At 39.2% G+C, this 27648-nt stretch overlaps 1 long non-coding RNA gene and 1 other non-coding gene across 2 annotated transcripts; both read right to left on the minus strand.

Annotated features, from left to right (window-relative positions):
- Positions 1 to 7134: 7134 nt before the first annotated feature.
- Positions 7135 to 8852, minus strand: LOC141609219 (uncharacterized). The gene is made up of 2 exons (XR_012527295.1): positions 8689 to 8852; positions 7135 to 8005 (listed from the first exon to the last, which is right to left on the minus strand). It is a non-coding gene; the product is annotated as an uncharacterized LOC141609219 (long non-coding RNA).
- Positions 8853 to 20243: 11391 nt separating this feature from the next.
- Positions 20244 to 20350, minus strand: LOC141610363 (small nucleolar RNA R71). The gene has a single exon (XR_012528268.1). It is a non-coding gene; the product is annotated as a small nucleolar RNA R71 (small nucleolar RNA).
- Positions 20351 to 27648: the final 7298 nt, after the last annotated feature.

The following is a 27648-nucleotide window of genomic DNA, read 5'->3' on the forward strand; positions in this document are numbered from 1 at the left end:
GATAATTGTGGTGAAACAGGAAATGTCAGAGAGCGACCACTACCTTGCAGCACAAATCAGAAAATTCGGATTCACTGACTAAAACAAATGGATCAGAAATTCAAGAAACACTGAACCTGATGGGCCACAAGTTGAACATCAGTCACACTTTCACTTCTAAAGGCAACATGTTGAACAGCAGTCACACTTTTACTTCTAGAGGCAATATCGACATGACTTTTAGGATGACCAACTACAACACAAGCAAATTCGTTCCTGCATTGACAAGTACATTGATCTTAAACATTGGATAATATCAGAGGTAATTTGGAAACCACTTAGCGACAAGGGTTTTTCACAGAAAAAGAAAAAAACCATATTTTGGGCTTTTTATTGCTTTATAAACTGAAAAAGGCTTTTACAGGTGTTATTAGACATGGAAGGCTCTCTTTGTAATTTCTAGCAAGGACTACTGAATTCTTTCTTTCTCTCTCTAATGTCATTATTTTTCTACACATACAAAGTGGGAACATGGGAAGTGTGGCTCTTTGACACAGGAAATCACAAACAAAAAAGAATCAAAACAAACAGAAAAGAAAAGGCTAGGAATACTATAATTACCGTATATATGCCCTTGTTAGCGTAATCCAAACCAACAACCTATTACCCGTTTGTACCGCTCAGATAGGGATTTATTTTGAATATACCTCATTTGCTTCAAATCCCATCAGGTCCTCCTGGATTTCCTTTTCATCCTCGATAAGGATCCACTTAGCCAGCTTGCTATCCCTATCACCTCTTAGGGCTCGCTTAGAATGGGAGTAATTATTAAGGGAGTAATAGAGCTTAAATGAACTAGAAAATGGAGGAAAGTGATGGAGGGTGGAGATAGAAATGGAGGAATATAGGGTAATAGTCTATCCATTAAGGGGGTAATAATTACCCACCTCCCCCCTCAAGTAATGCATTACCTCCATATGGAGGTAATAATTCCTCCCTCACCACCTCTTTCCACCCTCCAGAACCACCACAAACCCCCAATCTCCTTCCATCTCTTCTTATTTTAGCCGCTATTTCTCCCTTAATAATTACTCTCATTCCAAGTGAGTCCATACTGTGAAATATTACAAAAAGAAGGAACCTTGAGTGTCCATGGGTCCTTCCAGAAGCAAATTTCCGACCAGTCACAAATTAGCCATTAAAACCTCTCTTGAAACACCCACATAGACTCCATAATGCTCCTCCAAACAAAATATGGGTGATATCCAGGAATAGCTTTAATAACATCATCATGAGTAAAATACCAAGCAAAGAGAACGTGCACAACAGAGCATCTGAGCTTTAATATATACGCCAGAGTATTTGTTAAGATAGCATAGCAAGGTTATAGGACCCAATGTGACAATACCTCAACCCTCTCCTCTCCTTTGATTTGCAAATCTTGGTCGATACGGTTTTTGTCATCACAATTATCCACCAAAATCTAATTACAAAAGATAACTGTAGCGATGGCTTGTGAGCATTTTTTACACACATAATCATTTAAAAAAAGTCTATTTAGATAAAAGAAGAAGGCCAAGAGACCGGCTGGAAAACAATGTATCATAAAAAGCACAAATACAAGACAAAAAGAAGCAAAAAAACAAATAATAAGATAGTGCTTTATCATTTTCACAAGTTGTTCGGTGGACCTTTCACTCTTCAAGGCCGGGAAAAGCGTGTAAGTGGTGTTGGCCAGAACCTGAGCATCACAGGGTAATCATAGGGTGTCTTCAAATATCGTTTACACCTCTCTGCAACAGCAACAGGAATACGACATGCTAGCCTTAAGGTCCTTGTTGAGAGGTTGCATAAGAATATATAGCCAGGAGTAAGCAAATAAATAACATCACAACTAGTAGGATGGAAACCCAGCACATCAATTAATAATCGACCCAATGAACACTTTTCGAGTTTCTTAGTCATCCAAGAACCTGGTGACAAGCAGCCCCATGTTTCAATTTTATGCTGCAACATCCAATGATTCGTTTTGTAGTCCTCAAGGACCCATATATGCAGTGCAACACCAGGCTTAAGACAAGAAACCTTCAAATTCTCTTGGGAAACACCCACACGGTGTAGGAAGAGTGACATGCCAGCAGGCCACTTGACTAAATGACATTTAATCTCGTCATCAAATTTAATACTATTTTGATTAAATCCAAATATACCGTCACGACATGTAAAATAAAGCTTTCCATCAAAGCAAAAGGCAGAGTAAGTGGGCGTGTACAAGTTTTTGGTAATGACAAAACACGGTTGCACCAATGATTATCACCATGATTTGTAGATGACAATACGTGTGTGATGAACTTTGATGAAGGTTTTGTTGTGCAGGGAATAACAACAATGCTAGCTAGAATAAGGAGGATGATGAAGGGAAGAATGAGGATGATGGTGGTGAGGACAATGGTGATGATGGTAGAGAGGATGATGGTGAAGAGGAGGATGAAGAGGATGGTGAAGAGTAGGATGACGGTGAAGAGAAGGATGAGGATGATGGTGAAGAGGATGACGATGAGAGTGAAGAGGAGGATGAGGATGAGGGTGAAGAGGATGACGATGAGATTCAAGAGGAGAAAGATGATGGTGATGATAATGAGGAGGTTGTTGAGGGTGATCCCGATATGGATGAAGGTGAACAAGAAGATGATATCGGTCCTATCCTAGAGTATGATGATACTTATATCTACAATTATGCTAATGATGGGGGTGAGGAGGAAAAAAAGGGTGGGAGAGATTAACATGAGAAATTGCCACATGTAGGAGGATTTGGCAAATAGGATACATGAAGTTTATCTTGATGTCACCCACAACCCAAGGGAAGGGCATGTGAAACCTAACTCTTGCTGGCCAGGAATGTTAGTGCAATATTGCAATAATACTGGATTCCCGAGCTTCCATTGGCATAACGAAGACGAGCATGAGGCATTCGTCTTATTGGAACAAGGGATGAACTTCATAAAGATCAGGCCCCTAGATTAGGAATTCTACACTACTTCTAAACAAAGAGTACGGTACCACTGTGGTTGCGGGTTTCTCTTATGATCATAAATTTGGTTGTGCTCATTCAGCTTGCTGATGACGATGTTGTTAGGTTCCTCGTGCGAGTATACTTCTACATCCTTTTATGCTATCTGATGGTTTTTGCTGTTGTGATGCTTGTGAGATTATTTTTTGGTACATGATAATAGTGAAGTAAAGACCTGTCACAACAACTGCTGTTTTTTTGTTTCCTACAACTACTAGCTAATAAAAGTTGCCTAGCAACTAAGAAAGTATCAGAAAACTTCTTTCAATTGTTGTTTGTTTGAATTGATGATTGTTGATGAATATTGCCTTTGTAAACGGTTGTGAAAGCCAAACAATTTGTCGTTGAATTGCATTCTGCTGAATAGAAAAAATGAATTTAGATTGTTAGCATGATTCGGAACAAAATATACACTGTCAACGTGGTAAACCTAGTGTTTATTAGAATTTTCGCTCCATTGCATTATAAGGAGTATTTACATCCATTTAACTTTAATGTCAAACAATATCCTTTTTTTGTAAATGAGTAATGAGATCTGCTTTGAGCCACTATCACCACTGTTTCTCTATTTATTGACTACCTGAGAAATATTTTTATGGTAATTGGATAACGCAAGGAGCACAGTTCACTTGTTATGAAAAGCTTTAATTAAAGACGAGATTTTGTTCTGAAAAGAAGACCTTTTATGCTAGACTGCTAGGTTAGACGATTTTACACCTATTTTTGTTGTTGTGAAAAGAGCAGCATTTCATATCATCTAAACAATCAGTACTTCAGATCTTTACAAATAGATTTAGCAAAATCAGACATCTACTCTATATATAGTTTACCATCTTTGACCTCCTCCTCATTCATTTTCCTTGCTTTTCGAACATTAACCTTGAAATCAATACTTGTCAGAATTTCCTGCTAAGTTGTCATCATCCCTTGAAATATTCTATCATTTCTAGCTAGCCAAATCTCATAAACAGTGGCCACTAGCCTACTTCTTTTTTGCCTCTTTCTTCGATGGATACCTCCATTACAGTGTGCGAACAATCTCAGAATTGCAGGGAGTTTATGCATGCCCTGGAACATTCATACTTTACCCTTCTTTGTGAATTCCATATATTACCAGCAAATTCACACTGGAAAAAAAAGGTGTTGTACAGTTTCTTTTGCTTTGTAACACAAGGATCACCTATTCATGATTCCCGAAACATAGGCCCATGAAACATTCATACTCACCCATACTGTTTTGGTGATTTGTTCCTGAAAAACTCATAAGCAGCATTGAAGTTGAACTTCTTTGCATCACCCCAAACCTGAATCAATCAGCTTGCTTCCTGGACACCCCCTGCCTTCTTAATAAGTTCGCCGTTACATTGCATAAGGTGCTTCCAACCAGTGCCCCCTTTGGAAAGATCAGAGTAATCCCCAAACAGACCTATCTTTAAGATGGTAAGCTTGGTGCCATGTACTCCAAATACAGCTCCTGTTGTTTTCTATCTTCCACAACCATTTAATAAGCAGACTTTCTTTCCAACTTAAAATTTGTCGAATATCAAACCCTCCCTCATCTCTAGGCTTACAGCAAGTACTCCAACTTTTCCAAATCATTCTTTTTGAATCCATCGAATCCCAACGAAATTAAAATCCTTTCAGACTTTATTAATAAATTTGATGACATTTTTAGGTAGTAACATACCTGCAGTACACTATTTTACACCTATTTTTGTTGTTGTGAAAAGAGCAGCTTTTCATATCATCTAAACAATCAGTACTTCAGATCTTTACAAATAGATTTAGCAAAATCAGACATCTACTCTATATATAGTTTACCATCTTTGACCTCCTCCTCATAGCAGTGAATAATTACTTCTTTGCTTGTTGATATAACAGGACTGATAGAGAAATTACTAGGTGTCGTAAATGGATGAATTTTAGGAGACCCTGCCCATATCCTTGATGAAACCTGGCAATCACGAAAGAGATGGTCCAAAGATTCCATTTGATCGTCAAAGTGAGCACAAAGTTTGCAGTTATAATTCCAATTAAGATTTCGTTTCATGGCTTCTTCACCCAAAGGGCGAGACTCATAATAATTTCCAAAGGAAAGTTTTCCATTTCCGGGAATTGAAAGCACCCATAGAGTTTTTTTGGCAGAAAGAAGAAGTATCATCCATACGATTAATGTCCTTAATTGAAGCCTTCTCATTCCAAAGACAATTGAAAGTCATCGCGTATCCGCTTTTAATAGAATAAACTCCACTTTTAGTAAGATCCCAGTATAAATTATCGTCTGATTCAGTCATAGGTAGCGCAACTGAGAGAATACAGGGAACAGCCCTACTGCCATATATCTGGCTAACAACGTCAACATCCCAATCACCCAATTCAGTTTGAAGTTGATAGACACTGATGACTGGTTTTAATTTGCAGCAATTTCACGATCAGGAACGTCAAGAATTTTACTTAAGGATAGACCATGAATCCATTTGTCTCTCCAAGGATCGAGTAGAGACGGAAACCCAACTTGCCAAGCAAGATGAGTCTTGAGAATTTGAAGTCCCATCGTACCCCTCTTTCACCCCATGATCAATTACATCATTGTACGCCTTTAGTTTAGACAAAAAGAAGCAGAAAATACAAATAATAAGATAGAGCTTTATCATTTTCACAAGTTGTTCGGTGGACCGTGAAATACGATCCTTTACGACCGAGAAAAGCGTGTAAGTGGTGTTGGCCAGCACCTGAGCATCACAGGGTAATCAAAGGGTGTCTTCAAAAAACGTTTACACCTCTCTGCAACGGCAACAGGAACACGACATGCTAGCCTTATTTATTACACAAATACTAAAGTAATTCGTAGTACTCGTATAATATCTCTAAAATTTCATGATTCATAATTTAAAATTATTTTTAATTCAAATATCACTAAAAATACGCTAAAATGTAGCCGTTTAGGGTAAAATGCGTAAAATTACCAACTCCAAATCTTCTATAACATTTTAGAAAAACAAATTATCAATGAGTAAAGTTTCTAGCCCACCACCGTACATTTGAATCCTGGATCGGCCACTGGACGCCTTTTTGAATATGCATTGAGAAGGTAAGGTTTTTATTTATTTATTTAATAGCAATGGTCACTTCAATTACAGCCTACATACTGACTAATTACTACCTACGCACAATAAGCACATGCTCCATTTTTTACACATGACTAATTACTACCTACGCCAGAGTATTTGTTAAGATATCATAGCAAGGTTAAAGGACCCAAAGTGACAATACCTCAACCCCGTCCCCTCCTTTGATTTGCAAATCTTGGTCGATACGATTTTTGTCATCACAATTATCCAACAAAATCTAATTACAAAAGATAACAGTAGCGATGGCTTGTGAGCATTTTTCACACATAATCATTTAAAAAAAGAAGTTTATTTAGATAAAGAAGAAGGCCAAGAGACCGGCTGAAAAACAAAGTATCATAAAAAGCACAAATACAAGACAAAAAGAAGCAAAAAAACAAATAATAAGATAGCGGTTTATCACTTTCACAAGTTGTTCGGTGGACCTTTCACCGTGAAATACGATCCTTCAAGGCCGAGAAAGGCGTGTAAGTGGTGTTGGCCAGCACCTGAGCATCACAGGGTAATCATAGGGTGTCTTCAAATATCGTTTACGCCTCTCTGCAACAGCAACAGGAACACGACATGCTAGCCTTAAGGTCCTTGTTGAGAGGTTGCATAAGAATATATAGCCAGGAGTAAGCAAATAAATAACATCACAACTAGTAGGATGGAAACCCAGCACATCAATTAATAATCGACCCAATGAACACTTTTCAAGTTTCTTAGTCATCCAAGAACATGGTGACAAGCGGTCTCATGTTTCAATTTTATGCTGCAACATCCAATGACTCGTTTTGTAGTCCTTAAGGACCCATACAAGCAGTGCAACATCAGGCTTAAGACAAGAAACCTTCAAATTCTCTTGGGAAACATCCACACGGTGTAGGAAGAGTGACATGCCAGCAGGCCACTTGACTAAATGACATTGAATCTCGTCATCAAATTCAATACTATTTTGATTAAATCCAAATATGCCGTCACGACATGTAAAATAAAGCTTTCCATCAAAGCAAAAGGAAGAGTAAGTGTCCGTTAATGTACATGTTTGTGGTAATGACAAAACACGGTCGCACCAGTGATTATCACCATGGTTTGTAGATGATAACACATGTGCGATGAACTTTGATGAAGGTCTTGTTGTGCAGTGCATAACAACAATGCTATAACGATATGCAGCATTTACAGCGATTTTCCTATCACTGGAGTAGAATGGATCGCATATTAAGCCAACGTGAATGACCCTGCCATAGTAGTATGGAGGTGGCGGAAGCTCAAACTACAACCTGGTTTGTACATTACTAATGTAGTAATTATACTTCTTGTCTTTCTCATGTCGAGAGTACAGTAACAAATCACTGAAAGTCGCAACCAGCGTCACTGAAGGATTATCATCCGTGAGACAATGGGTGAATGGGGAGAATGAGGAATCCTGAGAATTGAAAATGGAAGGCCTAAAGAAAATCTCAGATCCTTGCCAGAGCTTAGGGAATCTATCAGGTTTGTACCACATGATAATAGCATATGTTTGATGTCTGTCTTTCAAATAGTTACCATTATTGCCAGTACCTGAGACGCTATCACCAAATTTAAGGTCAATGAATTGGGAAATGAACCAAGAATGGGAGGTCAGAGCCGCCCAACGTTTGCAGACAAACTTGCATTGCATAACAGACTTGCTGTTGGGAAGTCGTCGTAGAATCTCCATCAACAATTCATCTGATAAACAATGAATATGATTCCTACGCATTATACTTTCCTGAAGACGTCCAACAAGGCACGGTGTCATCCTAGGGCATTTTGCTACATTTGCCATTGCCGAAGTTGTAATTCCCTACTGCAGTTCCTACATCAATGAGACGAATTTTCAGTCAGCAGTCAGCAATAAGGTAAAACAAACAAACCTCTACCAACAGTTATAACGATAGATCGATCTTAACTATGGCTATCCCATGTACCAACCAGATTAAAAAAAACTACATGCCAATATTGTCAAAAACTCAAAACTGACTAGATAATAAAGCAGACCTAAAAACCAGCAATCTAAGAAGATGTAATAATAATAATAATAATAATAATTCAGGGAAGTACAATTTCAAATCCTTGCTCTTTGAATGACAACTGTGCTTGTACATTCTATAAAAAATAAAAAAACACAATAAATTGAATGAGTGTCGTCATAACTTAAGACGGTCTTAAAGAATAATTTGTGCATTAGAAAATGATAATAACAGTAGAATCAAGTTGTGATGAATAACAAACGTTCACAGCTGAGAAAACAAATCTAAAACACCCGATTTGTTTTATCTGCAACAAAGTGGCACCAAATTCAATTCAATCTTAAGAATAAGAATGAAAAAAAAACACAACTTTAATCCAAAAACCCACAAAGTTATTACAATAAACCATGAATTCATGCTTAATCTATCATCATCAAATCATATGATGAACCGTATAAATAAAACTCATCATCATCATCATGATCATAGCTTAAAAATCAACATATATATATATATATAAAGAATATACCTGAAGCTTTTGATTCAAAATTTCAAATCATATGATGTAAATATGTAATTCTTCTTATACGATCTACAATCTTTGTGGGGGAGAGACAGCGGGATGAGGGACTCTTTTTTCGGAGTTACATCAGAGTACGACATGTATACATTATCCACGAAATTTAAGACAAAGTTAACCATATAAAGTCCTTCAATCTTCTTATCATATGTTAACATTAACTTAAAATTCTTATATCACAAAAGTGGAATTAGTCTCTGTTCTTTTGGAGTTAAATTGTTTGAACTGAATTGAAGTGAACTGAATTTAATGGAGCTGAACTGAACTAAACTGAACTAAACTGAACTTAATGAAGCTGAACTAAACTAAACTAAACTGAACTGAACTGAACAAATCTTAACTGAACTGAACTGAAATAATAATAAAAATATTATACTAATAATAATAATACCAATAATAATAAATACTATTATATAATAAATATTATAATATTATTATTAATTAAGAATAATAATATATTAATATAATCTAATAATAATAATCTAATAAGATATATAAAGAATATAATAATAATAATAATAATAATAATAGTAATAGTAGTAATAGTAATAATAATAATAATAATAATAATAATAATAATAATAATAATAATAATAATAATAATAATAATAATAATAATAATAATAATAATAATAACAACAACAACAACAACAACTTACTAGATTTTGTGCCCGTGCGTTGCACAGGTTTTTAAATAATGTCTTATTTTTAACTTAAGTGGTAAAATATGGAATATCTATAACCTGCGTAATTTATAATAATGGAATTTAGCCCCGAGGTTACATTGCCTGGAAAAAGCCTCTTCGTGCGTTGCACGGGCAACTAAATAATGTCTTATTTTTAGGTGAGATTATGAGAAACGTATAAAAATATTCAAGGAATTCCTACATAAGGTTCTAACTTATGGCATAGATGTAAATTAAATTCTTAGTCTAGGTTGGTGGTATTTGTGTGACAGTGTGAGATATAAGCCCTATAATTAGGATTTTATCATACATATTCAACAAATTCAAATTATCGAGGAGTTAATTAGTACTCATTGATTAATATATAGTTTTAAAAGAACTATAAATTTTCCAACTTCTCACTGATTATGAATCGACAGATTTCTACATACACCTGCGCTTCAAAATTTTGGTGCGGTATAAATCGAGACGGTATTTAAATAAGTTTTTTGTATTACGTGACCCTTTTGTTGTTTATTGTAACAATGGTAATTTCGTACCTATTTACATAATGAAGGTACCCATTTTATCGTGAATCATGATTTATACCTATTATATTACCTTTAATACCACCTTTTCATTTGTACCTATTTAATTTTTCTCAATAAACTTATTGAAAGACCGTCTCTCAGGAGACCTACTGGTGGCTTAATGCTTATAAGAACTCAAAATATGATTTTTATTGCAAAAACCAGTGTTCAAATACTATATTTGTATAGACGTGGAGTTTATGAAGCCAATTTATGTTGTATATCTCATATACTATATTTGTTAGGGAAATCACTCTGCACTTTTCATAAAACTCTAATATGATTTTGTAAAACGTGTTGATTAATATAAATTAATTTTGACTTACCATAGTAGTATAAACTACTTTTCACTATCTGTATAGACGTGGAGTTTATGAAGCCAATTTATGTTAATTATGTATATCTCATATACTATATTTGTTAGGGAAATCACTTTGCACTTTTCATAAAACTCTAATATGATATTGTAAAACGTGTTGATTAATATAAATTAATTTTGACTTACCATAGTAGTATAAACTACCATAATAACTAAAGAATTTGGACATATACAAAAAACTAAGAAAAACACTTACCAACGAAGCCACTAAAAAATTCTGGTTTATTGTTCAAATCATTATGCTAGGAAAAAAATGTCCCTTTGTTATACATCTATTAGTATAACGGCAAAAACTACGAAATTGTTACGAAAAATAATATACATTATCATATACATCATCCAAAAAATTGTACAACTATAGTCTATCGACATTGCAAGGAAATATGAAAACAAAGCATTCATCTTGATGCAAATTAACGGAAGGTAGAAAAGCTAAAAAATAAAAGAGTAACACGCAATTTTGTCCATTGTCATGTTATAATTGACCCCTTTCTTTTTCCTTGGTATTTGAGGCAAAAGCAAGGGAGTAATTGTTAGTGGACAATATTGAAAAGACATTATAATTAGTGGACTTGATTTTGTGTCGTTAATCCATAGAATACATACATTTCACCTAAGGCACCAATGCACCATACATGTTTCTAACCCGCGTACAATGGAAAGCCGAAAACACTGAACTTGGAAAGTCTGAAGAGATACTGATTAAACCTTAGCAAGAAAATAGAAGTTGGTCCTATTGATAAGCGAGACTTGATTAAACCTTAGCAATAAAACAGGCCAGATCTTACAACATCTCCTTCTTAATGATAACGATATTGTTTGTGTCTTCATTCTGGTTTATTGTTCAAATCATTATGCTAGGAAAAAAATGTCCCTTTGTTATTGCTAGATCGTCCATAACTATAGTTGTAGAACAATAAAACATCTATTAGTATAACGGTAAAAACTACGAAATTGTTACGAAAAATAATATACATTATTATATACATCATCCAAAAAATTGTACAACTATAGTCTATCGACATTGCAAAGAAATATGAAAAACAAAGCATTCATCTTGATGCAAAATAACAGAAGGTAGAAAAGCTAAAGAATAAAAGGGTACAAAAATTGATCTCTTTTTGTTATGTGTTATCAAGTCATACGGAGTATATATATGTATTACTTTGTAATTAGTGTTTTAGTTCTTAACAAATTCAAGAAAATAAATCTTTTGTCAGTTGTGATTAATTATAATATAATTATTATTTCTTTTGCATTATCTGTGTGGCCAAATTTTTATCTTTTCGTACATATTAATATTTAAAGTATATAGGTGTTTTACAAAAGTTGGAGTCTCTAGAATTTCCTGAAAAAAGCCTCTTTTATATATATATATATATATATATATATATATATTGATTAATATAATAAATATGTGATTAATAATATTAATAAAAATGAATATTAATAAAACAATAAATATAATATAATAACTTGTTAATATAATAATATTAGATATAATAATAATAAATATGTTATGAATAATATTAATAATAATAAATATATTAATAAATTAATAAATATAATATAATAATAATGATAATAATAATAATAATAATAATAATAAATATATTAAATGTAAATATAATAATATAAACAATACGAAATAATTATTAATAAAAATAATATAGTAATATAATAAGTATAAAAATAATATAATAATGATAATAATAACAATAATAATAATAATAACAATAGTAAATACATTAATAATAATAATAATTATTATTATTATTATAATAATAATAATAATAATAATAATAATAATAATAATAATATCAATAAGAATAATAATATTAATATTAATGTTGAAATAAACTAATATAAACTGAACTGAATAAGGCTGAACTATCTGAACTGAACTTAATAGAGCTGAACTGAACTTATTAGAACTGAAATTAAGTCCAAAAGAACAGGGCGATCCAGAAATTCTCGGTATCTCAAGATGCGGGGGCTCGGGTAGCCGCTTATATTTTCACTAGACTTAGCTTTGTTGTTGCTAAGGGTGTGGGGGCACAGATTGTTTTTCGGCTCCCCACCAATTTCATGTAAACTTTTATTTTTATTTTAATGAATGCTGCACGAATCCTTTTATAAAAATAATAATAATAATAATAATAATAATCATAATAATAATAAAAATAGCAACAACAACAACAGCAACAACAACAACAACAACAACAACAACAACAACAACAACAACAACAACAACAACAACAACAACAACAACAACAACAACAACAACAACAACAACAACAACAACAACAACAACAACAACAACAACAACAACAACAACAACAACAACAACAACAACAACAACAACAACAACAACAACAACAACAACAACAACAACAACAACAACAACAACAACAACAACAACAACAACAACAACAACAACAACAACAACAACAACAACAACAACAACAACAACAACAACAACAACAACAACAACAACAACAACAACAACAACAACAACAACAACAACAACAACAACAACAACAACAACAACAACAACAACAACAACAACAACAACAACAACAACAACAACAACAACAACAATAATCACTTGGGAGCTGGGTTCGGATGTTGTTGCCTTGCTCAAGCGGATCCAGAAATTCTCGGTATCTCAGGATGCAGGAGCTCGGGTGGCCGCTTACATTTTTACTAGACTTAGCATTGATGTTGCTAAGGGTGTGGGAGCCCAGATTGTCTCTCGGCTCCCCACCAATTTCATGTAAACTTTTATTTTCCTTTTAATGAAAGCTGCGCGCATCCTTTTATAAAAAAAAATAATAATAATAATAATAATAATAATAATAATAATAATAATAATAATAATAATAATAATAAGAAGAAGAAGAAGAAGAAGAAGAAGAAGAAGAAGAAGAAGAAGAAGAAGAAGAAGAAGAAGAAGAAGAAGAAGAAGAAGAAGAAGAAGAAGAAGAAGAAGAAGAAGAAGAAGAAGAAGAGGGCCATAGACCCTGTTATTTCTGCTAATTTTCAGCTCATTTCAGTTCAGCTCAGCTCTATTCAATTCATTTCAGCACAGTTCAGCTTATTAGGAAATAATTTTTCTGATATTTCTTGTTAATATTTTTTGTATCTTTATTAGTATCTTTTGTATCGAGTTTGATATCTTAGGTTATTTCTTTCTTGTCTTTCAAGTTGTAAAGTTTCAATATCTTAGGGTTCCGTCTCTTTGTATAAATAACATAGTCGTTGTATCTATTCATAATTCAATACAAAATAACCTTTTCATAAATTCTATATGCTATCAGCCTTTTACGATCCCTAACTCGATACCCAATTCAATCGACAATGACTTCCCAAACCTCCATCAACAACACAGCCGACCCCTCACAGCCTCTCGTCCTCATCAACCTTTCGATGGTCGAGAAACTCACCCCTGTAATACTACGGATTTTATTAAGCTAAGTACTCGACCGAGTAGAGCCTACTCGGCCGAGTAGTGCTAAGTGTATGTTCTGTTTAGCTTCTGCCGAGGAATACTCGGCCGAGTATGATGATACTCGACCGAGTAGAGGATACTCGGCCGAGTATACTCTATACTCGACCGAGTATCCGGTCTGGCGAGTAATATTTCAGCGGTTTGATTCGGAAGAAATTATAACGATATATATATTTCGTTAAGCAGTTTCCTAAACATAATTTACAAAACCTAATCATCGTATGACGCTCTAATCACTTTGAATCTCTCCTCTGTGTGTGTGGATAATTGTAGCAATCGTATTCGATCCTTTATTCCTCCGTCGGTAAGTCTTTATCCCCATGTTTATTGATGATTATTCTAGGGTTTGTCTTTAATTATGAATTTGGGGGGAATGGGGTTTTGCATATAGTGTTTGCGTTATGTGATTGTTGATTATCATTGTTGTAGGTGACGGTGTGGTAATTGTTATGCATATTGTATGATTGATTGCAGCATAGCGGATTGCGAAAAGGTAGGGTTTCTCTACTCAGTTACTGTTAATTGTTTAAGACTATGCTTGTGTTGTAATTTTTGTTATATGCTGATCATCGGAGTATGGGTGTTGTGTTGGCGGTGGTTATGTGGTTGTATTGTGACGGTTGTGGTGTTGTGACAGCTGTGATGCTGTGGTGTTGTGTGATTGTGGTGGAGTCACTTGCGGGAGTGGCTTCACACTCTAGTTCGCCCTCCGTGGAACCCGTCACGGGAGGGGATGTGTACATTAAGGGACAGGGATTATTAGTCGCTCGTTGATGAGCTGGACTAGGTGGGGATGGGATGCGGTCACCCACTGGCGGCGAGGATTACCTGTTGCGATGGGTAATCTGGCAGGGCTACACACTTCGGTGTGTAGTCGGTTACTGTGTGAGATCGGGAGACCGGGGATGGAGGATGATCAGCCGGTTACATTGTTTGTTTGTCTTATCTTGATTGAATGGTACTGACCCCATTGTTGTTGTTGTTGTTTTGTAAAACCTGCGGTGATCCATTTAGGGATGGTGAGCAGATTATGACAGGTAATGCAGATGTTTAGCTATGGGACAGTCATGGGGAGTCATCACTCGAGTCTAGCTTCCGCCGTCAAGAGACTTAGCTTGCATTCTTTGTAGTTGTTTGACCTTTCAGAGTTATACTTTGGTTTAGTGTTGGAAACATGTAATCACTAACTCTTTATACTTTAATAAAGATTATTTGGAATTGGTAACTTTGATATACTAACCTCGGGAAACCGAGATGGTAACAACCTTTCATGCTAGGGTAGTCCTTGTTAAGGTACCTTGGTATGAGGGGGTGTTACAACCCCACTCACCTTCCTCCCATGGAAAACCCAAATTGAATCCATCCTTTTTGGGTATGACCTTGTCAAGTTTCTTGATGGCAGTCATTCCCTGCCACCACCCAGCATCACCATCATACCCGTTGCCACTGCCATTGAACCCAAGCCTGAACCCACCACCGTCGCCAACCCTGCCCATCACACCTAGTTACGCCAAGACGGGCTTCTCTATGGTGCTCTTCCTGGTACCATTCCTCCCACTGTATCCCTACTCATCATCCGTGCCAAGTCCTCCCAAGAAGCACCGGAAATTCTCTTTACCACTTACGCAAACCCATCTCGAGGCCATATCCTCCAAATCAAAGAACGCCTGAACTCTCTCACCAAAAACACCCAATTCATCTCGGAGTATATGCAAGCCATCAAAGCTTGCACCGATCAACTCGTTATAATGGGCAAACTCATGGACCATGAGGATGTTATTTCCAAGACTTTAAAAGGTCTTGATTGTGATACCTTTAAACCCATCATCGATGCAATTATGGCTCGTGATGAACCAATTACTTTTGAAGCAAAACTCATCAACTTCGAAATTACCAACAATCAGACCACCCACCATGCCCCCTTTTCCGCCTCTGCAAACCTTGCTGCCTATCGCTCCCATAACAATCGTGATGCCCCTCGTTAGCCACCACCCAACCTCACTCTTGTCACCAACACCCACACCCCAACCATCCCTGCTTCCGCCTCTCCCAATCCCTTTAAGGGCAAATGTCAGTATTGCCGCATTGTTGGACATGTAATATCCCAATGTTACAAGTTCAAGAAAGCCTATCCTAGTATCATCTTTCCACCATCAACTCGTCACCACCAGCTCCTCCACAGGTCCACTCTGCTCACCAACAGACCCCTCCTTCTCCAAAATCGTGGCTTCTTGATATAGGGGCCACTCACCATCTCACCAATGACCTCGACACTCTGGCTCTCCATACTCCTTATGACAGTCATGATGATATAATTATTGGCGATGGCTCCGGTATTCCAATTACTCATACTGACTCTTTTTCTATTTCTCACAATTCTTCTTCTTTATTTTTTAACAATGTTTTATGTGCCCCTAACATTTCTCGTAATATCATTTCCGTCGCTCAATTTTGCAAAGACAACGATGATTATTTTGTTTTCTCATCCACCTCGTTTTTTTTGTCAAGGCTATGAAGACGGATCTTGTTCTTCTTCAGGGAACCATCAACACTAGTGGCACGTATGAATGGCTTCCTCCCACCGCACAAGAACACACCACTCACCTCTCCAACGGTCATCTTTGGCACCACCTATTAGGACATTCGTCCAAACCTATTATTGATTATTTACGCACTACTTATAATTTAGCTATTCCTTATACTTTTCCGCCCAATTGTAATTCTTGCGATATAAGCAAGAGTCATAAGCTTTCCTTTTCGCAAACATCAATAAAGAGTAGTGCACCTTTACAATTGCTATTTACCGATGTCTGGACTTCTCCCGTGTTTTCTTATGATCGTTTTAAATATTACCTTATTTTCGTTGATTATTTCACCAAATACATTTGGTTTTTCCTATTAAAAATAAGTCCGACACGACTCAAGTTTTCAACCGTTTTCAAAAACTTGTTGAGAAATTTTTTCATTTACCAATTATCCAAGTTTTTTTCGACAATGGAGGTGAGTACATAAAACTTTCGCTTTCCCTTGCCAACAATGGAATAATACATATCACGACACCTCCACATACACCAGAGCATAATGGTTACTCGGAACGCCGCCATCGTCATATCGTTGAAATCGGCTTGGCTCTTTTATCTCAAGCACGGCTCCCTGACACTTTTTGGTCGTATGCCTTTGCTACTGCTACTTACTTGATTAACCGTATGCCCACCCCTACCATACACAGTCAATCACCCTACCTTAAATTACAGACGCCTCCCAACTATTCCAAGCTACGAAGTTTCGGATGTAAGTGTTATTCTTGGCTCCGACCCTATACTAAACACAAGCTTGAGCCTCGTTCCATGCCTTGCGTTTTTGTTGGGTATTCTCTAACTCGGAGTGCCTATCTTTGTCTCGGCCCGAGTACTAATCGTCTTTATGCCTCACGCCATGTCAAATTCGTGGAAGATGATTTTCCATACCCATCTCTTGTCCTCATCGAGCCCTCTGTCACACCTCCCCTTACCACGGCTGACTGGTTCCATGATGTTATCCCTCCCCCTTCCATTACCCCTTTTCCACCTGCTTCCTCCACCCCTGACCAGCCCCCTCATCGGCCTCCTATGTAACACCCCTATATACCAAGGAGCCTTAACAAGGCCTTCCCTAGCATATAAGGGCGTTACCATCTCGGTTGCTCGAGGACAGTAATAATCAAATGTCGATAAAAGAATGTTTATATTATATTACAAGTGATTTACAAACAACTGACGTTATAAAAGATACAACTCAAAACCATTATAAGCTATGTGAGACTACTTCTGTCGTGACTCGTGATAGACTCATCCATCCAAGCGACCAACTATGATCCAAACCACAACCTGCTAAGACTGACTGCTCACCATAATGGATCACGGCAGACCCAACAGAAACAAACAACACAACAAAACCACACAAGTTCAGTGATATATGATTTATTTACACCCTATTTCCCTCTTTCTTTTATGCATTCCGACTCATATCGAGTCGGTTTCGTGTGTCTTTCCTTGCATTTTGTGCCCAATCCCCGTACTTGTTATTTTGTGTATCCTTTTGCAGGAACCGAGTCGAGTATAGAGGAATCGGGGCAAGAAAGGGCATTCCAATGCCTTTACATGAAGAAGAGGTGAAAAATGTTGTATGTTGTGTTCTGCCGGCAGCCGGTCTAGCCACCGGCAGAACACGTCCCAAGCCTTGCCAAGGAAAATAAAGAAATGATCTGAAGGTAGTGTTCTGCCGGCAGGCCGGCAGCCGGCCTACCGGTAGAACATAGCATCCTGAATTAAATTGAATTGGAAGAGGAAAAGAAGCTTGACCTCGCTACCGGTTGGAGCATCGGTAGCCGGTCCACCGGCAAGACGCAACATCAAGGGAATTTGAAGACTCTGAAGGTAGTGTTCTGCCGGCAGGCCGGCAGCCGATCCACCGGCAGAACACACTTGCCAGCTAAATTTCCAAAGTTGGAGTTATTTTGGCCGCCCTGCCGGTAGGAGCGCCGGCAGCCGGTCCACCGGCAGAACGCAGCAGCAGGCGAATTGGGCTTTTCTCTTCTTTTCTTCTTAATCTTGGGCAAGCCTATAAATACCCCCTCCTTAAACCCTTTGTACACACAACCCTAGATCTGAGAATTTTCCATATTTATTTGTAATCTTTCCTTAATCAAGCTTTAATCTTTCCTTAATAATTATTAATTACTTAGTAAAATTAGTTAGTATTAGTAAGAATCAATTGTTTACACTTGGTTTTTGAAGATTGTATTGGGGGATTTTGAAGGTTTTCCTTATTATTATTCAATCAAGCAATCACCTTTACTTGTGTTGGTATATCTCCTCTCTTATTTACTTGTTAATCATTTGTTTACATTTGTTTTTTGTCTCTTATAATTGCTGTAATCATCTCCATGTTTTCTCTTTGTGTTGTTTGTTCTTCTCCTCTTATTAGCATGATTAATTCCAACATGAGTGAGTAGTTACCCTTCTAGGGTTTAGGGGGAGCCTAAATAGGATTAGTGGGCATGATTAGTTGATAAGTTTTGAGTCTTTGGTGTAGGAATTTGTCTTTCTTAGCATTGCATACAAGGTGTTTGACGAATTGTGTGAGTGAAAGCTTGTGTCTTTTTGTCTTAATAACTTAATTCCTCCTTTGAATGAAAATTTGTTGGTGGTCTTGTTGCATATTTTGAAATAGTTGTTGCTCAACGAAAGTTGGTAACCTCCTCTAGGATGAACCCTCACCTTAGACTATTTTATCGACTTGTCGCCCCTAGTTCATTTAGGTGACCCCGAAGACCCTAGTCTCTTAATCAATCGTATTCACCTTCATTCAATCGTTTACTTAGTTGCTCTAGTAGTTAAAATCAAAAACCTTTTCCTTCATTTTTGACTAGACTTGACCCTTAGTTAGGCTAAGTAGAAACCCCCGCTGTCTTCGTGTTCGACCTCGATTTACAACTAAATTGGGTTATTATTGTTGGTGGTAAGTGTGTTGACCCCACCGTTGAAAACTTACCCATCAAATGGCGCCGTTGCCGGGGATGGCGTTAGGTTATGCTTAGTTTTTGCTTAGAGTCTTTGCTTTAGTCTTATCTCAATTGTTAGTTTGTTTTAGTAGTTGTGTGTTCTTTGTATAGTGTGTGATTTCTTGCCTTCCCCTAGTGTGTAAAAACACTAGGATACTAACGATATGTCAAGTGCATGCCTAGAAGGAACCACCAAGCTCTTCTCTTCAACTCCGACCCCGAAAGGCTTTTTAGAACCTTGAGGACAAGGACCCTTGAGAGAGTTAGGAATAGTTCCCCTCAAGCAAACTTGGACCAACCAAATTCACACATCCCACAAAATATTGATACCACAACCACACTTCAACCAAACCTCACAATTGAGACTCTACTAGAAAACCCTTTTCATAACTTCCCTAATTATAATAGCCCACCTCAAACACCACCACATCAAATACCAAATCCACCACCATAAATGGCTTTTAGAGATCATAACCGGCCTAACCATAATGATTCATGTAACCCTATCAATTTTGGCACCTTGGCCCCAAACAACTTTGAAATGCATCCCGCCCAAGTTGGGTTAATTGAGAAGGACTTGTTCGGGGGGCATATTGAAGAGGATGCCCATGCTCATCTCCGGAAGTTTAAGAGGAAAGTTTCAATGATGAAGAATAATGGGGTGTCCGAAGACACCTTGAGAATGATGTTGTTTCCGTTTTAATTGACGGGCAAAGCGGACCGATGGTTGAACATTCACCCACCGGATACCTTCACTACTTGGGATGCCTTGGCTAAAGCATTCATGGCCAAATACTACCCCTCCTCAAAGACCGCGATGCTCCGTAATGAGATTCATACGTTTCAACAAGAGGATGGAGAGTCTTTGGGTGAAGCTTGGGACCGTTATCAAGACTTGATAGCAAGTTGCCCCCACCATGGAATACCGGAACGGTACATCACTCAAACATTCTTCCAAACTTTGCTACCAAGGACTAAGGAGATGGTAAATGCCTCCGCAGGGGGAGGATTTTATCACTTGAGTGATGAAGAGGGCGCCGCATTGATCAAGAAAATGGTAAATTCGGAGGCAAACTATGGTTCTAGAGGAAACATGCTAAGAAGGAATGGGAATTTTCCTAAGGAAAACGCCTCCAACTCCGAGACAAATGCCAATCTCGACTTACTCACAAAATAATTTGAGAAGTTTTCGAGAAATCAAGTGAACCAAGCCGCAACCTCATATGGGGCACCCATGGAAGAAGTGGCTCAAGTCGCAAGTTGTGAACTTTGTGGAGGAAGTGGTCATACTTATGACTTGTGTGGCAACAATTACAATGGGTTCTATGAAGAGAATGTTCAAGAGGTTAACGCTTTTCAAGGCTTTAGCAACAATTCAAGACCCACAAGACCACCTTACAACAACCCAAACGTCTACAATCCAAATACCAATTTCTACCACCCCGGTTTGAGGAACCACCCCAACTTTAGTTACAAAAGCACCAATGTTCAAAACCCGCAACACCTTCAACCACAAGCCCCAACCAACCCACCCGGTTTTGCTCAACAAAGGGGAATATTCCCCAACCCAAGACCTAATCCCGGGAATCAAAACCAATGGCCAAACAATAATCAAAACCAAAATTATGGGAACCAAGCACAAGGATACCAAGATTTTGGTGGAAATCAAGGCAACCAAGGGTTTTACCAAGGGAATCAAGTGAATCAAGCAAACCAAGGATTTGGGCAAGGGTATGTTCAAGGGTTTCAAGAACAAGGTCAAGGATCAAACTTCAACAATAATGGTCCTAGAGCTAACTTCCAAGGGGGGCAAAACAACAACCAAGGTCCCAATGCTCGGTATGACTATGGGTTCCCTTTACCCATAGCCAACCAACCTTATCAAGAACCCCAAGGTAAGCTCTCTCAAGTTGAGCTTTTGAAGATGATAAAGAACATGCAACTTCAACATAGCCAAGAGATAGCTAATTTTGCTAAAGCTACTCAACAAGAACAAGCAAACTTGAGGGCTATCTTCCTTAAGGACATGAGGGAAATGGAATCTAGGATGGCTTCTCATGCTATGGCTAACCCTCAACGGCCGCCCGGTGGTTTGTTGGCCCAAGGACAAAGCTCCAAGGATGCCTCAAATAGCCACCATGCTCATGCGGTAGTGCTAAGGAGTGGTGTAGAGCTTGAGGACCCCTACAAGGACCTTGTGGTAGAAATTGATGAAGATCCCGAGGAGAATGAATTGGAAGTGAATGGTGAAGAGGAAAGCTCACCCATTGAACCATTGGCAAAAGCTAGTGAAGTCAAGAAAGGAAAGAAGGCTTGTGAAGATTTGTCTAGAAGGGTAATTCAAGAGGGCAAGGATGTTGATGGGTATGTTGAAGACCTCCCTTATGAGGAGAAAGTTATTGAAGAAGTACCTTTGCAACAACTTAAAAAGGTAACAAGGAATTCGACTCCTCCAAAGGTATCTTCAAATTCCCAACTTGTTCCTAAAATTCCTTACCCTTCAAGAGCCATAAAGAGTAGGGAAAACCTTAAGTATGCCAAGTTTTGTGACATGCTTGAGAATCTTGAGGTTACCCTACCCTTTACGGAGGTGATAATGAACATGTCAACATATTTTGACAAAGAAAAGAGTCTTGGGTGGCCAAGAAATAGTGGCTATGGAAGAGGCATGTAGTGCTCATATCCTTAATAAAATGCCCACTAAGCTTGGTGACCCGGGGAGCTTTTCAATCCCATGTGTAGTAGGTGGTGTGCCCATATCTAGAGCTCTTTGTGATTTGGGAGCAAGTGTAAGTGTTATTCCTTTGAAGGTTGCCAAGAAAATTGGAATTCAAAACCTTGCTCCCACTTCAATGACTCTCCAATTGGCGGATAGGTCCGTCAAGCACCCTATGGGGGTGCTTGAGGACGTACCCGTCAAAGTTGGAAAGCTTTTAATTCCCGCCGACTTTGTTGTCCTCGATATTCCGGAGGATAGCCACACTCCCATCATCCTTGGTAGGCCATTCTTGGCTACCGGATGAGTTCTCATTGATGTGAAGAATGGGCGGCTAACCTTCCAAATCGAGGGCAACAACGTCGAATTTAACCTACCGAACTTGATGAAAGGACCAAAGATGGAAAGGTTGAGCACTATTGAGTTGGTAGATGAGGTGGTACATGAAGTAGCCCGTGAAGAAGCGGAGATGGAAGAGGTTTTTCAAATCTCTTTGCATGATGAGGCAATGAAGGAGGACCATGAAGTTGATGAGGAACTATTGAAGAAAGTGGAGGGCTTTCTCCCTCCAAAGGTACAACGCAAACCCTTGCCTCCCTCACTCAAGTATGCTTTCCTTGATGAGGGAGAGGCCTACCCGGTGATCGTTAATGCTAACCTAAGTGAGTCCCAAGAAAATAAGCTTTTGGAAATCTTGAAAACTCATAGAGGGGCACTTGGGTATAACATTGACGACATCAAGGGCCTAAGTCCGAGTTTGTGCATGTATAGAATAGTTTTGGAAGAGGGGAGTCAACCCAAGGTTGACGGTCTTAGGCGAATTAACCCAAAGATGGCCGAGGTGGTGAAAAATGAAGTGTTGAAACTTCTAGAGGCCGGTATTATATACCGAATTACCGATAGCAAATGGGTTAGTCTGGTCCACGTGGTACCAAAGAAAGAGGGGGTACAAATGGTTCAACAAGAGGATGGCACCACCCTACCTACTAGACCCGTGACCGGGTGGCGCATGTGTATTGACTACCGCAAGCTCAATGCCGCCACCCTAAAAGACCACTTCCCGATTCCCTTCATTTACCAAATGCTAGAAAGGCTCGCGGGCCATGCATACTATTGCTTCTTAGACGGTTATTCCAGGTTTTTCCAAATTCCCATCCACCCGGATGACCAAGAGAAGACGACCTTCACTTGTCCAATAGGGGTCTATGCCTACCGTAGGATGCCATTCGGGCTTTGTAATGCGCCCGGCACCTTTCAAAGGTGCATGATGGCAATATTTTCTGATTTCCTTGAAAAAAGCATGGAAGTCTTCATGGACGACATTAGTGTCCATGGAGACTCGTTTGAACTTGGTCTTGAGAACTTGGCTAGTGTGTTGAAACAGTGTGAGGAGCATAACCTCGTCCTTAATTGGGAAAAATTCCATTTCATGGTGGAGGAAGGGGTTGTCCTCAGTCACATCGTTTCAAGTAGGGGTATTGAGGTCGATGGGGCCAAAGTTGCGGTCATAGAGAACTTGTCACCCCCTTCCAATGTTAAGGGAGTGAGAAGTTTTCTAGGCCATGCCGGGTTTTATCGGCGTTTTATCAAGGATTTTTCAAAAATAGCAAAGCCCTTAACCTCATTACTCCTTAAGGATTCCCCCTTTGTGTTTGATGATTCTTGTCTTGAAGCTTTTAATAGGTTGAAGAGAGCATTGGTCACGGCACCGATAATCCGGTCTCTGGATTGGAACCTTCCTTTTGAGATAATGTGTGATGCTTCGGACTTCGCGGTTGGTGCGGTACTTGGGCAAGTTGTGGATAAGAAGCATCATGTGATATATTACAAAAGCAAGACTCTTGACCAAACAAAATGTGGATATGCTACAACCGAAAAGGAAATGTTGGCAATTGTTCATGCCGTGGAGAAATTCCGACAATACCTTGTTGGGTCTAAGGTGGTGGTTTACTCCGATCACACCGCCTTGAGACAATTAATGGTGAAGAAAGATGCAAAGCCCCAACTCTTGAGATGGGTCCTACTTCTCCAAGAGTTTGATTTAGAGATTAAGGATAAGGCCGGGTCGGAAAATGTTGTAGCCGACCACCTATCAAGATTGACCGTTGAAGATCATGGGATACAAGACAAGAGTGGACCCATCAATGAGTGGTTACGGGATGATGGACTCATGGAAGTTACCGTCAAAACCCCTTGGTTTGCGGATCTTGCAAACTACATTGTAAGTGGTTTCTTGCCGGATGAAATGGAACAAAGAGAAAGGCGGAAGTTGAGAAATGATGCTAGGAGATACTTTTGGAATGACCCACATTTGTTCCGCAAGTGTGGGGATGGAATGTTCCGGAGATGTGTTTCAAGAGAGGAGGGCTTGGAGATTGTCGACCGGGTTCACAATTCCGCCTATGGGGGACACTTGGCCACCTCTAGAACAATTGGCAAGATCCTCCAAGGTGGATTCTATTGGCCCTCCATGTTTAAGGACATCCACTACTTTGTTAAATCTTGTGATGCTTGCCAAAGGGTTGGGAACATTGGAAAGAGGAGTGAAATGCCCTTGACTAATATATTGGAAATTGAGCTTTTTGATTGTTGGGGCATAGACTTCATGGGACCCTTTCCCAACTCTTGTGGAAACGAATACATCTTGGTCGCGGTGGACTACGTGTCCAAATGGATTGAAGCGGTAGCCGCCCCCACCAATGATAGCAAGGTAGTGATGAAGCTTTTCAAAGGCACGATTTTCCCAAGGTTCGGAACACCAAGAGTAGTCATAAGTGATGGCGGATCTCATTTTCGCAAAAGTACTTTGAAAGCTCTACTTGAGTCACATGGAGTGCGGCATAAAACCGCCCTTGCCTACCACCCTCAAACTAGTGGGCAAATGGAGGTTTCTAGCCGCCAAATTAAAGCCATTTTGGAGAAAGTCACAAACAAGAGCCGGAAGGATTGGTCACAAAAGCTCCCGGATGTCTTATGGGCATTGGGAACCGCCTACAAGACACCCCTTGGCACCACCCCCTATAAGCTTGTGTACGGGAAAGCTTGTCATTTGCCGGTTGAGCTTGAACACAAAGCTTGGTGGGCTCTTAAAGAGATGAATTTTGACTTTGATGCCGCCGGAGAAGTGCGCTTTCTCCAAATGAATGAGCTTGAGGAATTGAGATTGGAGGCTTATGAGAGCTCCAAAATCTATAAGGACCAAACGAAGAAATGGCATGATGGGAAAATTATGAAGAAAGAGATAAGTGTTGGAGACCTTGTTCTCCTTTTTAACTCCAAGATCAAGGTGTTTCCGGGCAAGCTCAAATCAAGATGGTCGGGACCCTTTAAAGTGATGAAAATATTTCCTTATGGTGCTTTCGAGCTTTGGAGTGAAGAAGGAGGAACTTTTAGGGTCAATGGTCAAAGAATCAAGCGCTACTATGACGGTGATAACAAAGGTCTGATTGAAGTGCTCTATCTCGGGGAACCCCTCCCCGAGGAGAGGGCAAATTGAAACTCTTGGAAGTCATTTGGTTTGGTGGAGTTCCTCAAGAACCACCATTTGTATATAGCATGCATATTAGGTAGATAATGAGAGATTTGGAACCATACTTTGTCAAACTTTGGATTGGTGACGGAGGTCACATTTGAAGAAAGCAAGAATTATTTTCGTTGACCCGAAATCCCGACATGATGCGTCGGAGTTGATGTGGAAAACACGAATCCCGAGGTCAACAAAATAGCTCGAATTTCGAGTTAAAGAAAACTGAGCAAGTTGAAGGAAAACAAGTGAAAAAGAGCTGAGTGTAGTGCCCTGCCGGTAGGCCGGCAGCCGGTGCCCTTACCGGCAGCGAGGCCAAATTATTTTGTTGGAAATTGAAGGAGTGTTGTGTTCTGCCGGTAGGCCGGCAGCCGGCCCACCGGCTGGACACACGTGAAGACTTGGAAAAAATTGTGAAAACTGGTGAAGAGGAGTACTCTGCCGGTAGGCCGGCAGCCGGCTCACCGGCAGAGCACTCATGCAAAGTTGCTGAGAAGTTGATTTTATAAGTGGAGTAGTGTTCTGCCGGTAGGCCGGCAGCCGGCTCACCGGCAGGACACACCTGGTATATGGGAATTTCAAGTGAGGGGAGTGTTCTACCGGTGGACCGGCAGCCGGTTGGTCCACCGGTAGCGAGGTCAAGTTTGTTTGAAGAAAATTCGAAAAAATAGAAAAAGGGGGGGTGTGCTCAGCCGGCAGACTGGCTGCCGGTTCGCACACCGGCAAAACGCATCAATCAGCCTAAATTAAAAACCCGCATCACCCTTATTTCTTCATTCTTTCTTATTTCTTCCTCCTTCATTCCTCCATTATTTTTCCCCCTTTCTAACCCTAACTCCCTCAAATCTCAATCAAACTTCCCCCTACCTTCACCAATCTCCTCTAATCATCAAGATGTCGGGAAGAAGGACAAGAGCGGATGTAGCAAGGGATCAAGCGGAGTTGATTGCTCGAGCCGCAAGTGATACAAATCCCGATCCGGACTTTCCTACGGTTGAGTTTACCACCCAAACTCAAAAGGGTAAGTTTATTCTATTCAAAAATCGTCCCCTCACCCCCCACTAAGTTTTTGCATCATCCGTCCTTGTCGGCCCTTGGGATAGCTAGGGAAACGGAGGCTCTTTTTGCCGGGGTTGGAATGCGAGGGATGTACTCAATGCATGAATATACTTACCCCCGTATCACTTGGGAATTTTTGAGTAGTTTGCGGATTACAAAACACCGACAAACGAATTTAGTGGCCACCCTTAGTTTCCGACTTATGAACCGGGAGCACAATATTACTTTGGGTTGGTTGGCTAACATGTTTGGGTTGGAAAATGCCCCTTCACATAACCCACCCGCTGATTTTCATTATTCCCGAGTGTGGAAAGCGATTTCTGGCCTAGAAGATAAAGTTGGCGTGAAAAGGCCCGCAATGAGTTGCCACAACCCCGTCATTCGGGTGTGGCATCGTTACATGGGATGCACTGTCCTAGCGGTGGATGAGCCGTGGGTTTTTCGGACCAATGAACTTGAAATCTTGGGGTCCTACTTGTTTACAAAACCCACCCCCTTCAGAATTAATGTGGCTCACCACCTTGCCATTCATTTGTTTAAAATTGCTAGTTCCCCGGGGCAAAAAGTCCCGGTACATGTGGGTGGCATCATCACCCGTATTGCCCGTAATTTGGACCGTCCGGTAGACCTTTCTACCATGAATTGGATACCCGGGGACACTTATTTGACTAAGCATTACTTGGGGACCAAGCTTGGTTGGCTTAAGGTCAACCCCATTGACGACAAGGAATATTGGCAAATAAATTACAAGAACTCAATCCGACTTCCCAATGTCACCGCCGTCAAAATTGAAAAGGATAAGGATTACTACCTCCTTGACATTGAAGAAGATTCGCCCACCGACCAACCTCCTCCTAATATTCCACGTGTATATACAAGAGACCGTAGAATGGACACTCCTTCCTCCCTACAATACACCGCGCC

Source organism: Silene latifolia, chromosome 10, assembly GCF_048544455.1.
Source record: "Silene latifolia isolate original U9 population chromosome 10, ASM4854445v1, whole genome shotgun sequence".
Classification (NCBI taxonomy): domain Eukaryota; kingdom Viridiplantae; phylum Streptophyta; class Magnoliopsida; order Caryophyllales; family Caryophyllaceae; genus Silene; species Silene latifolia.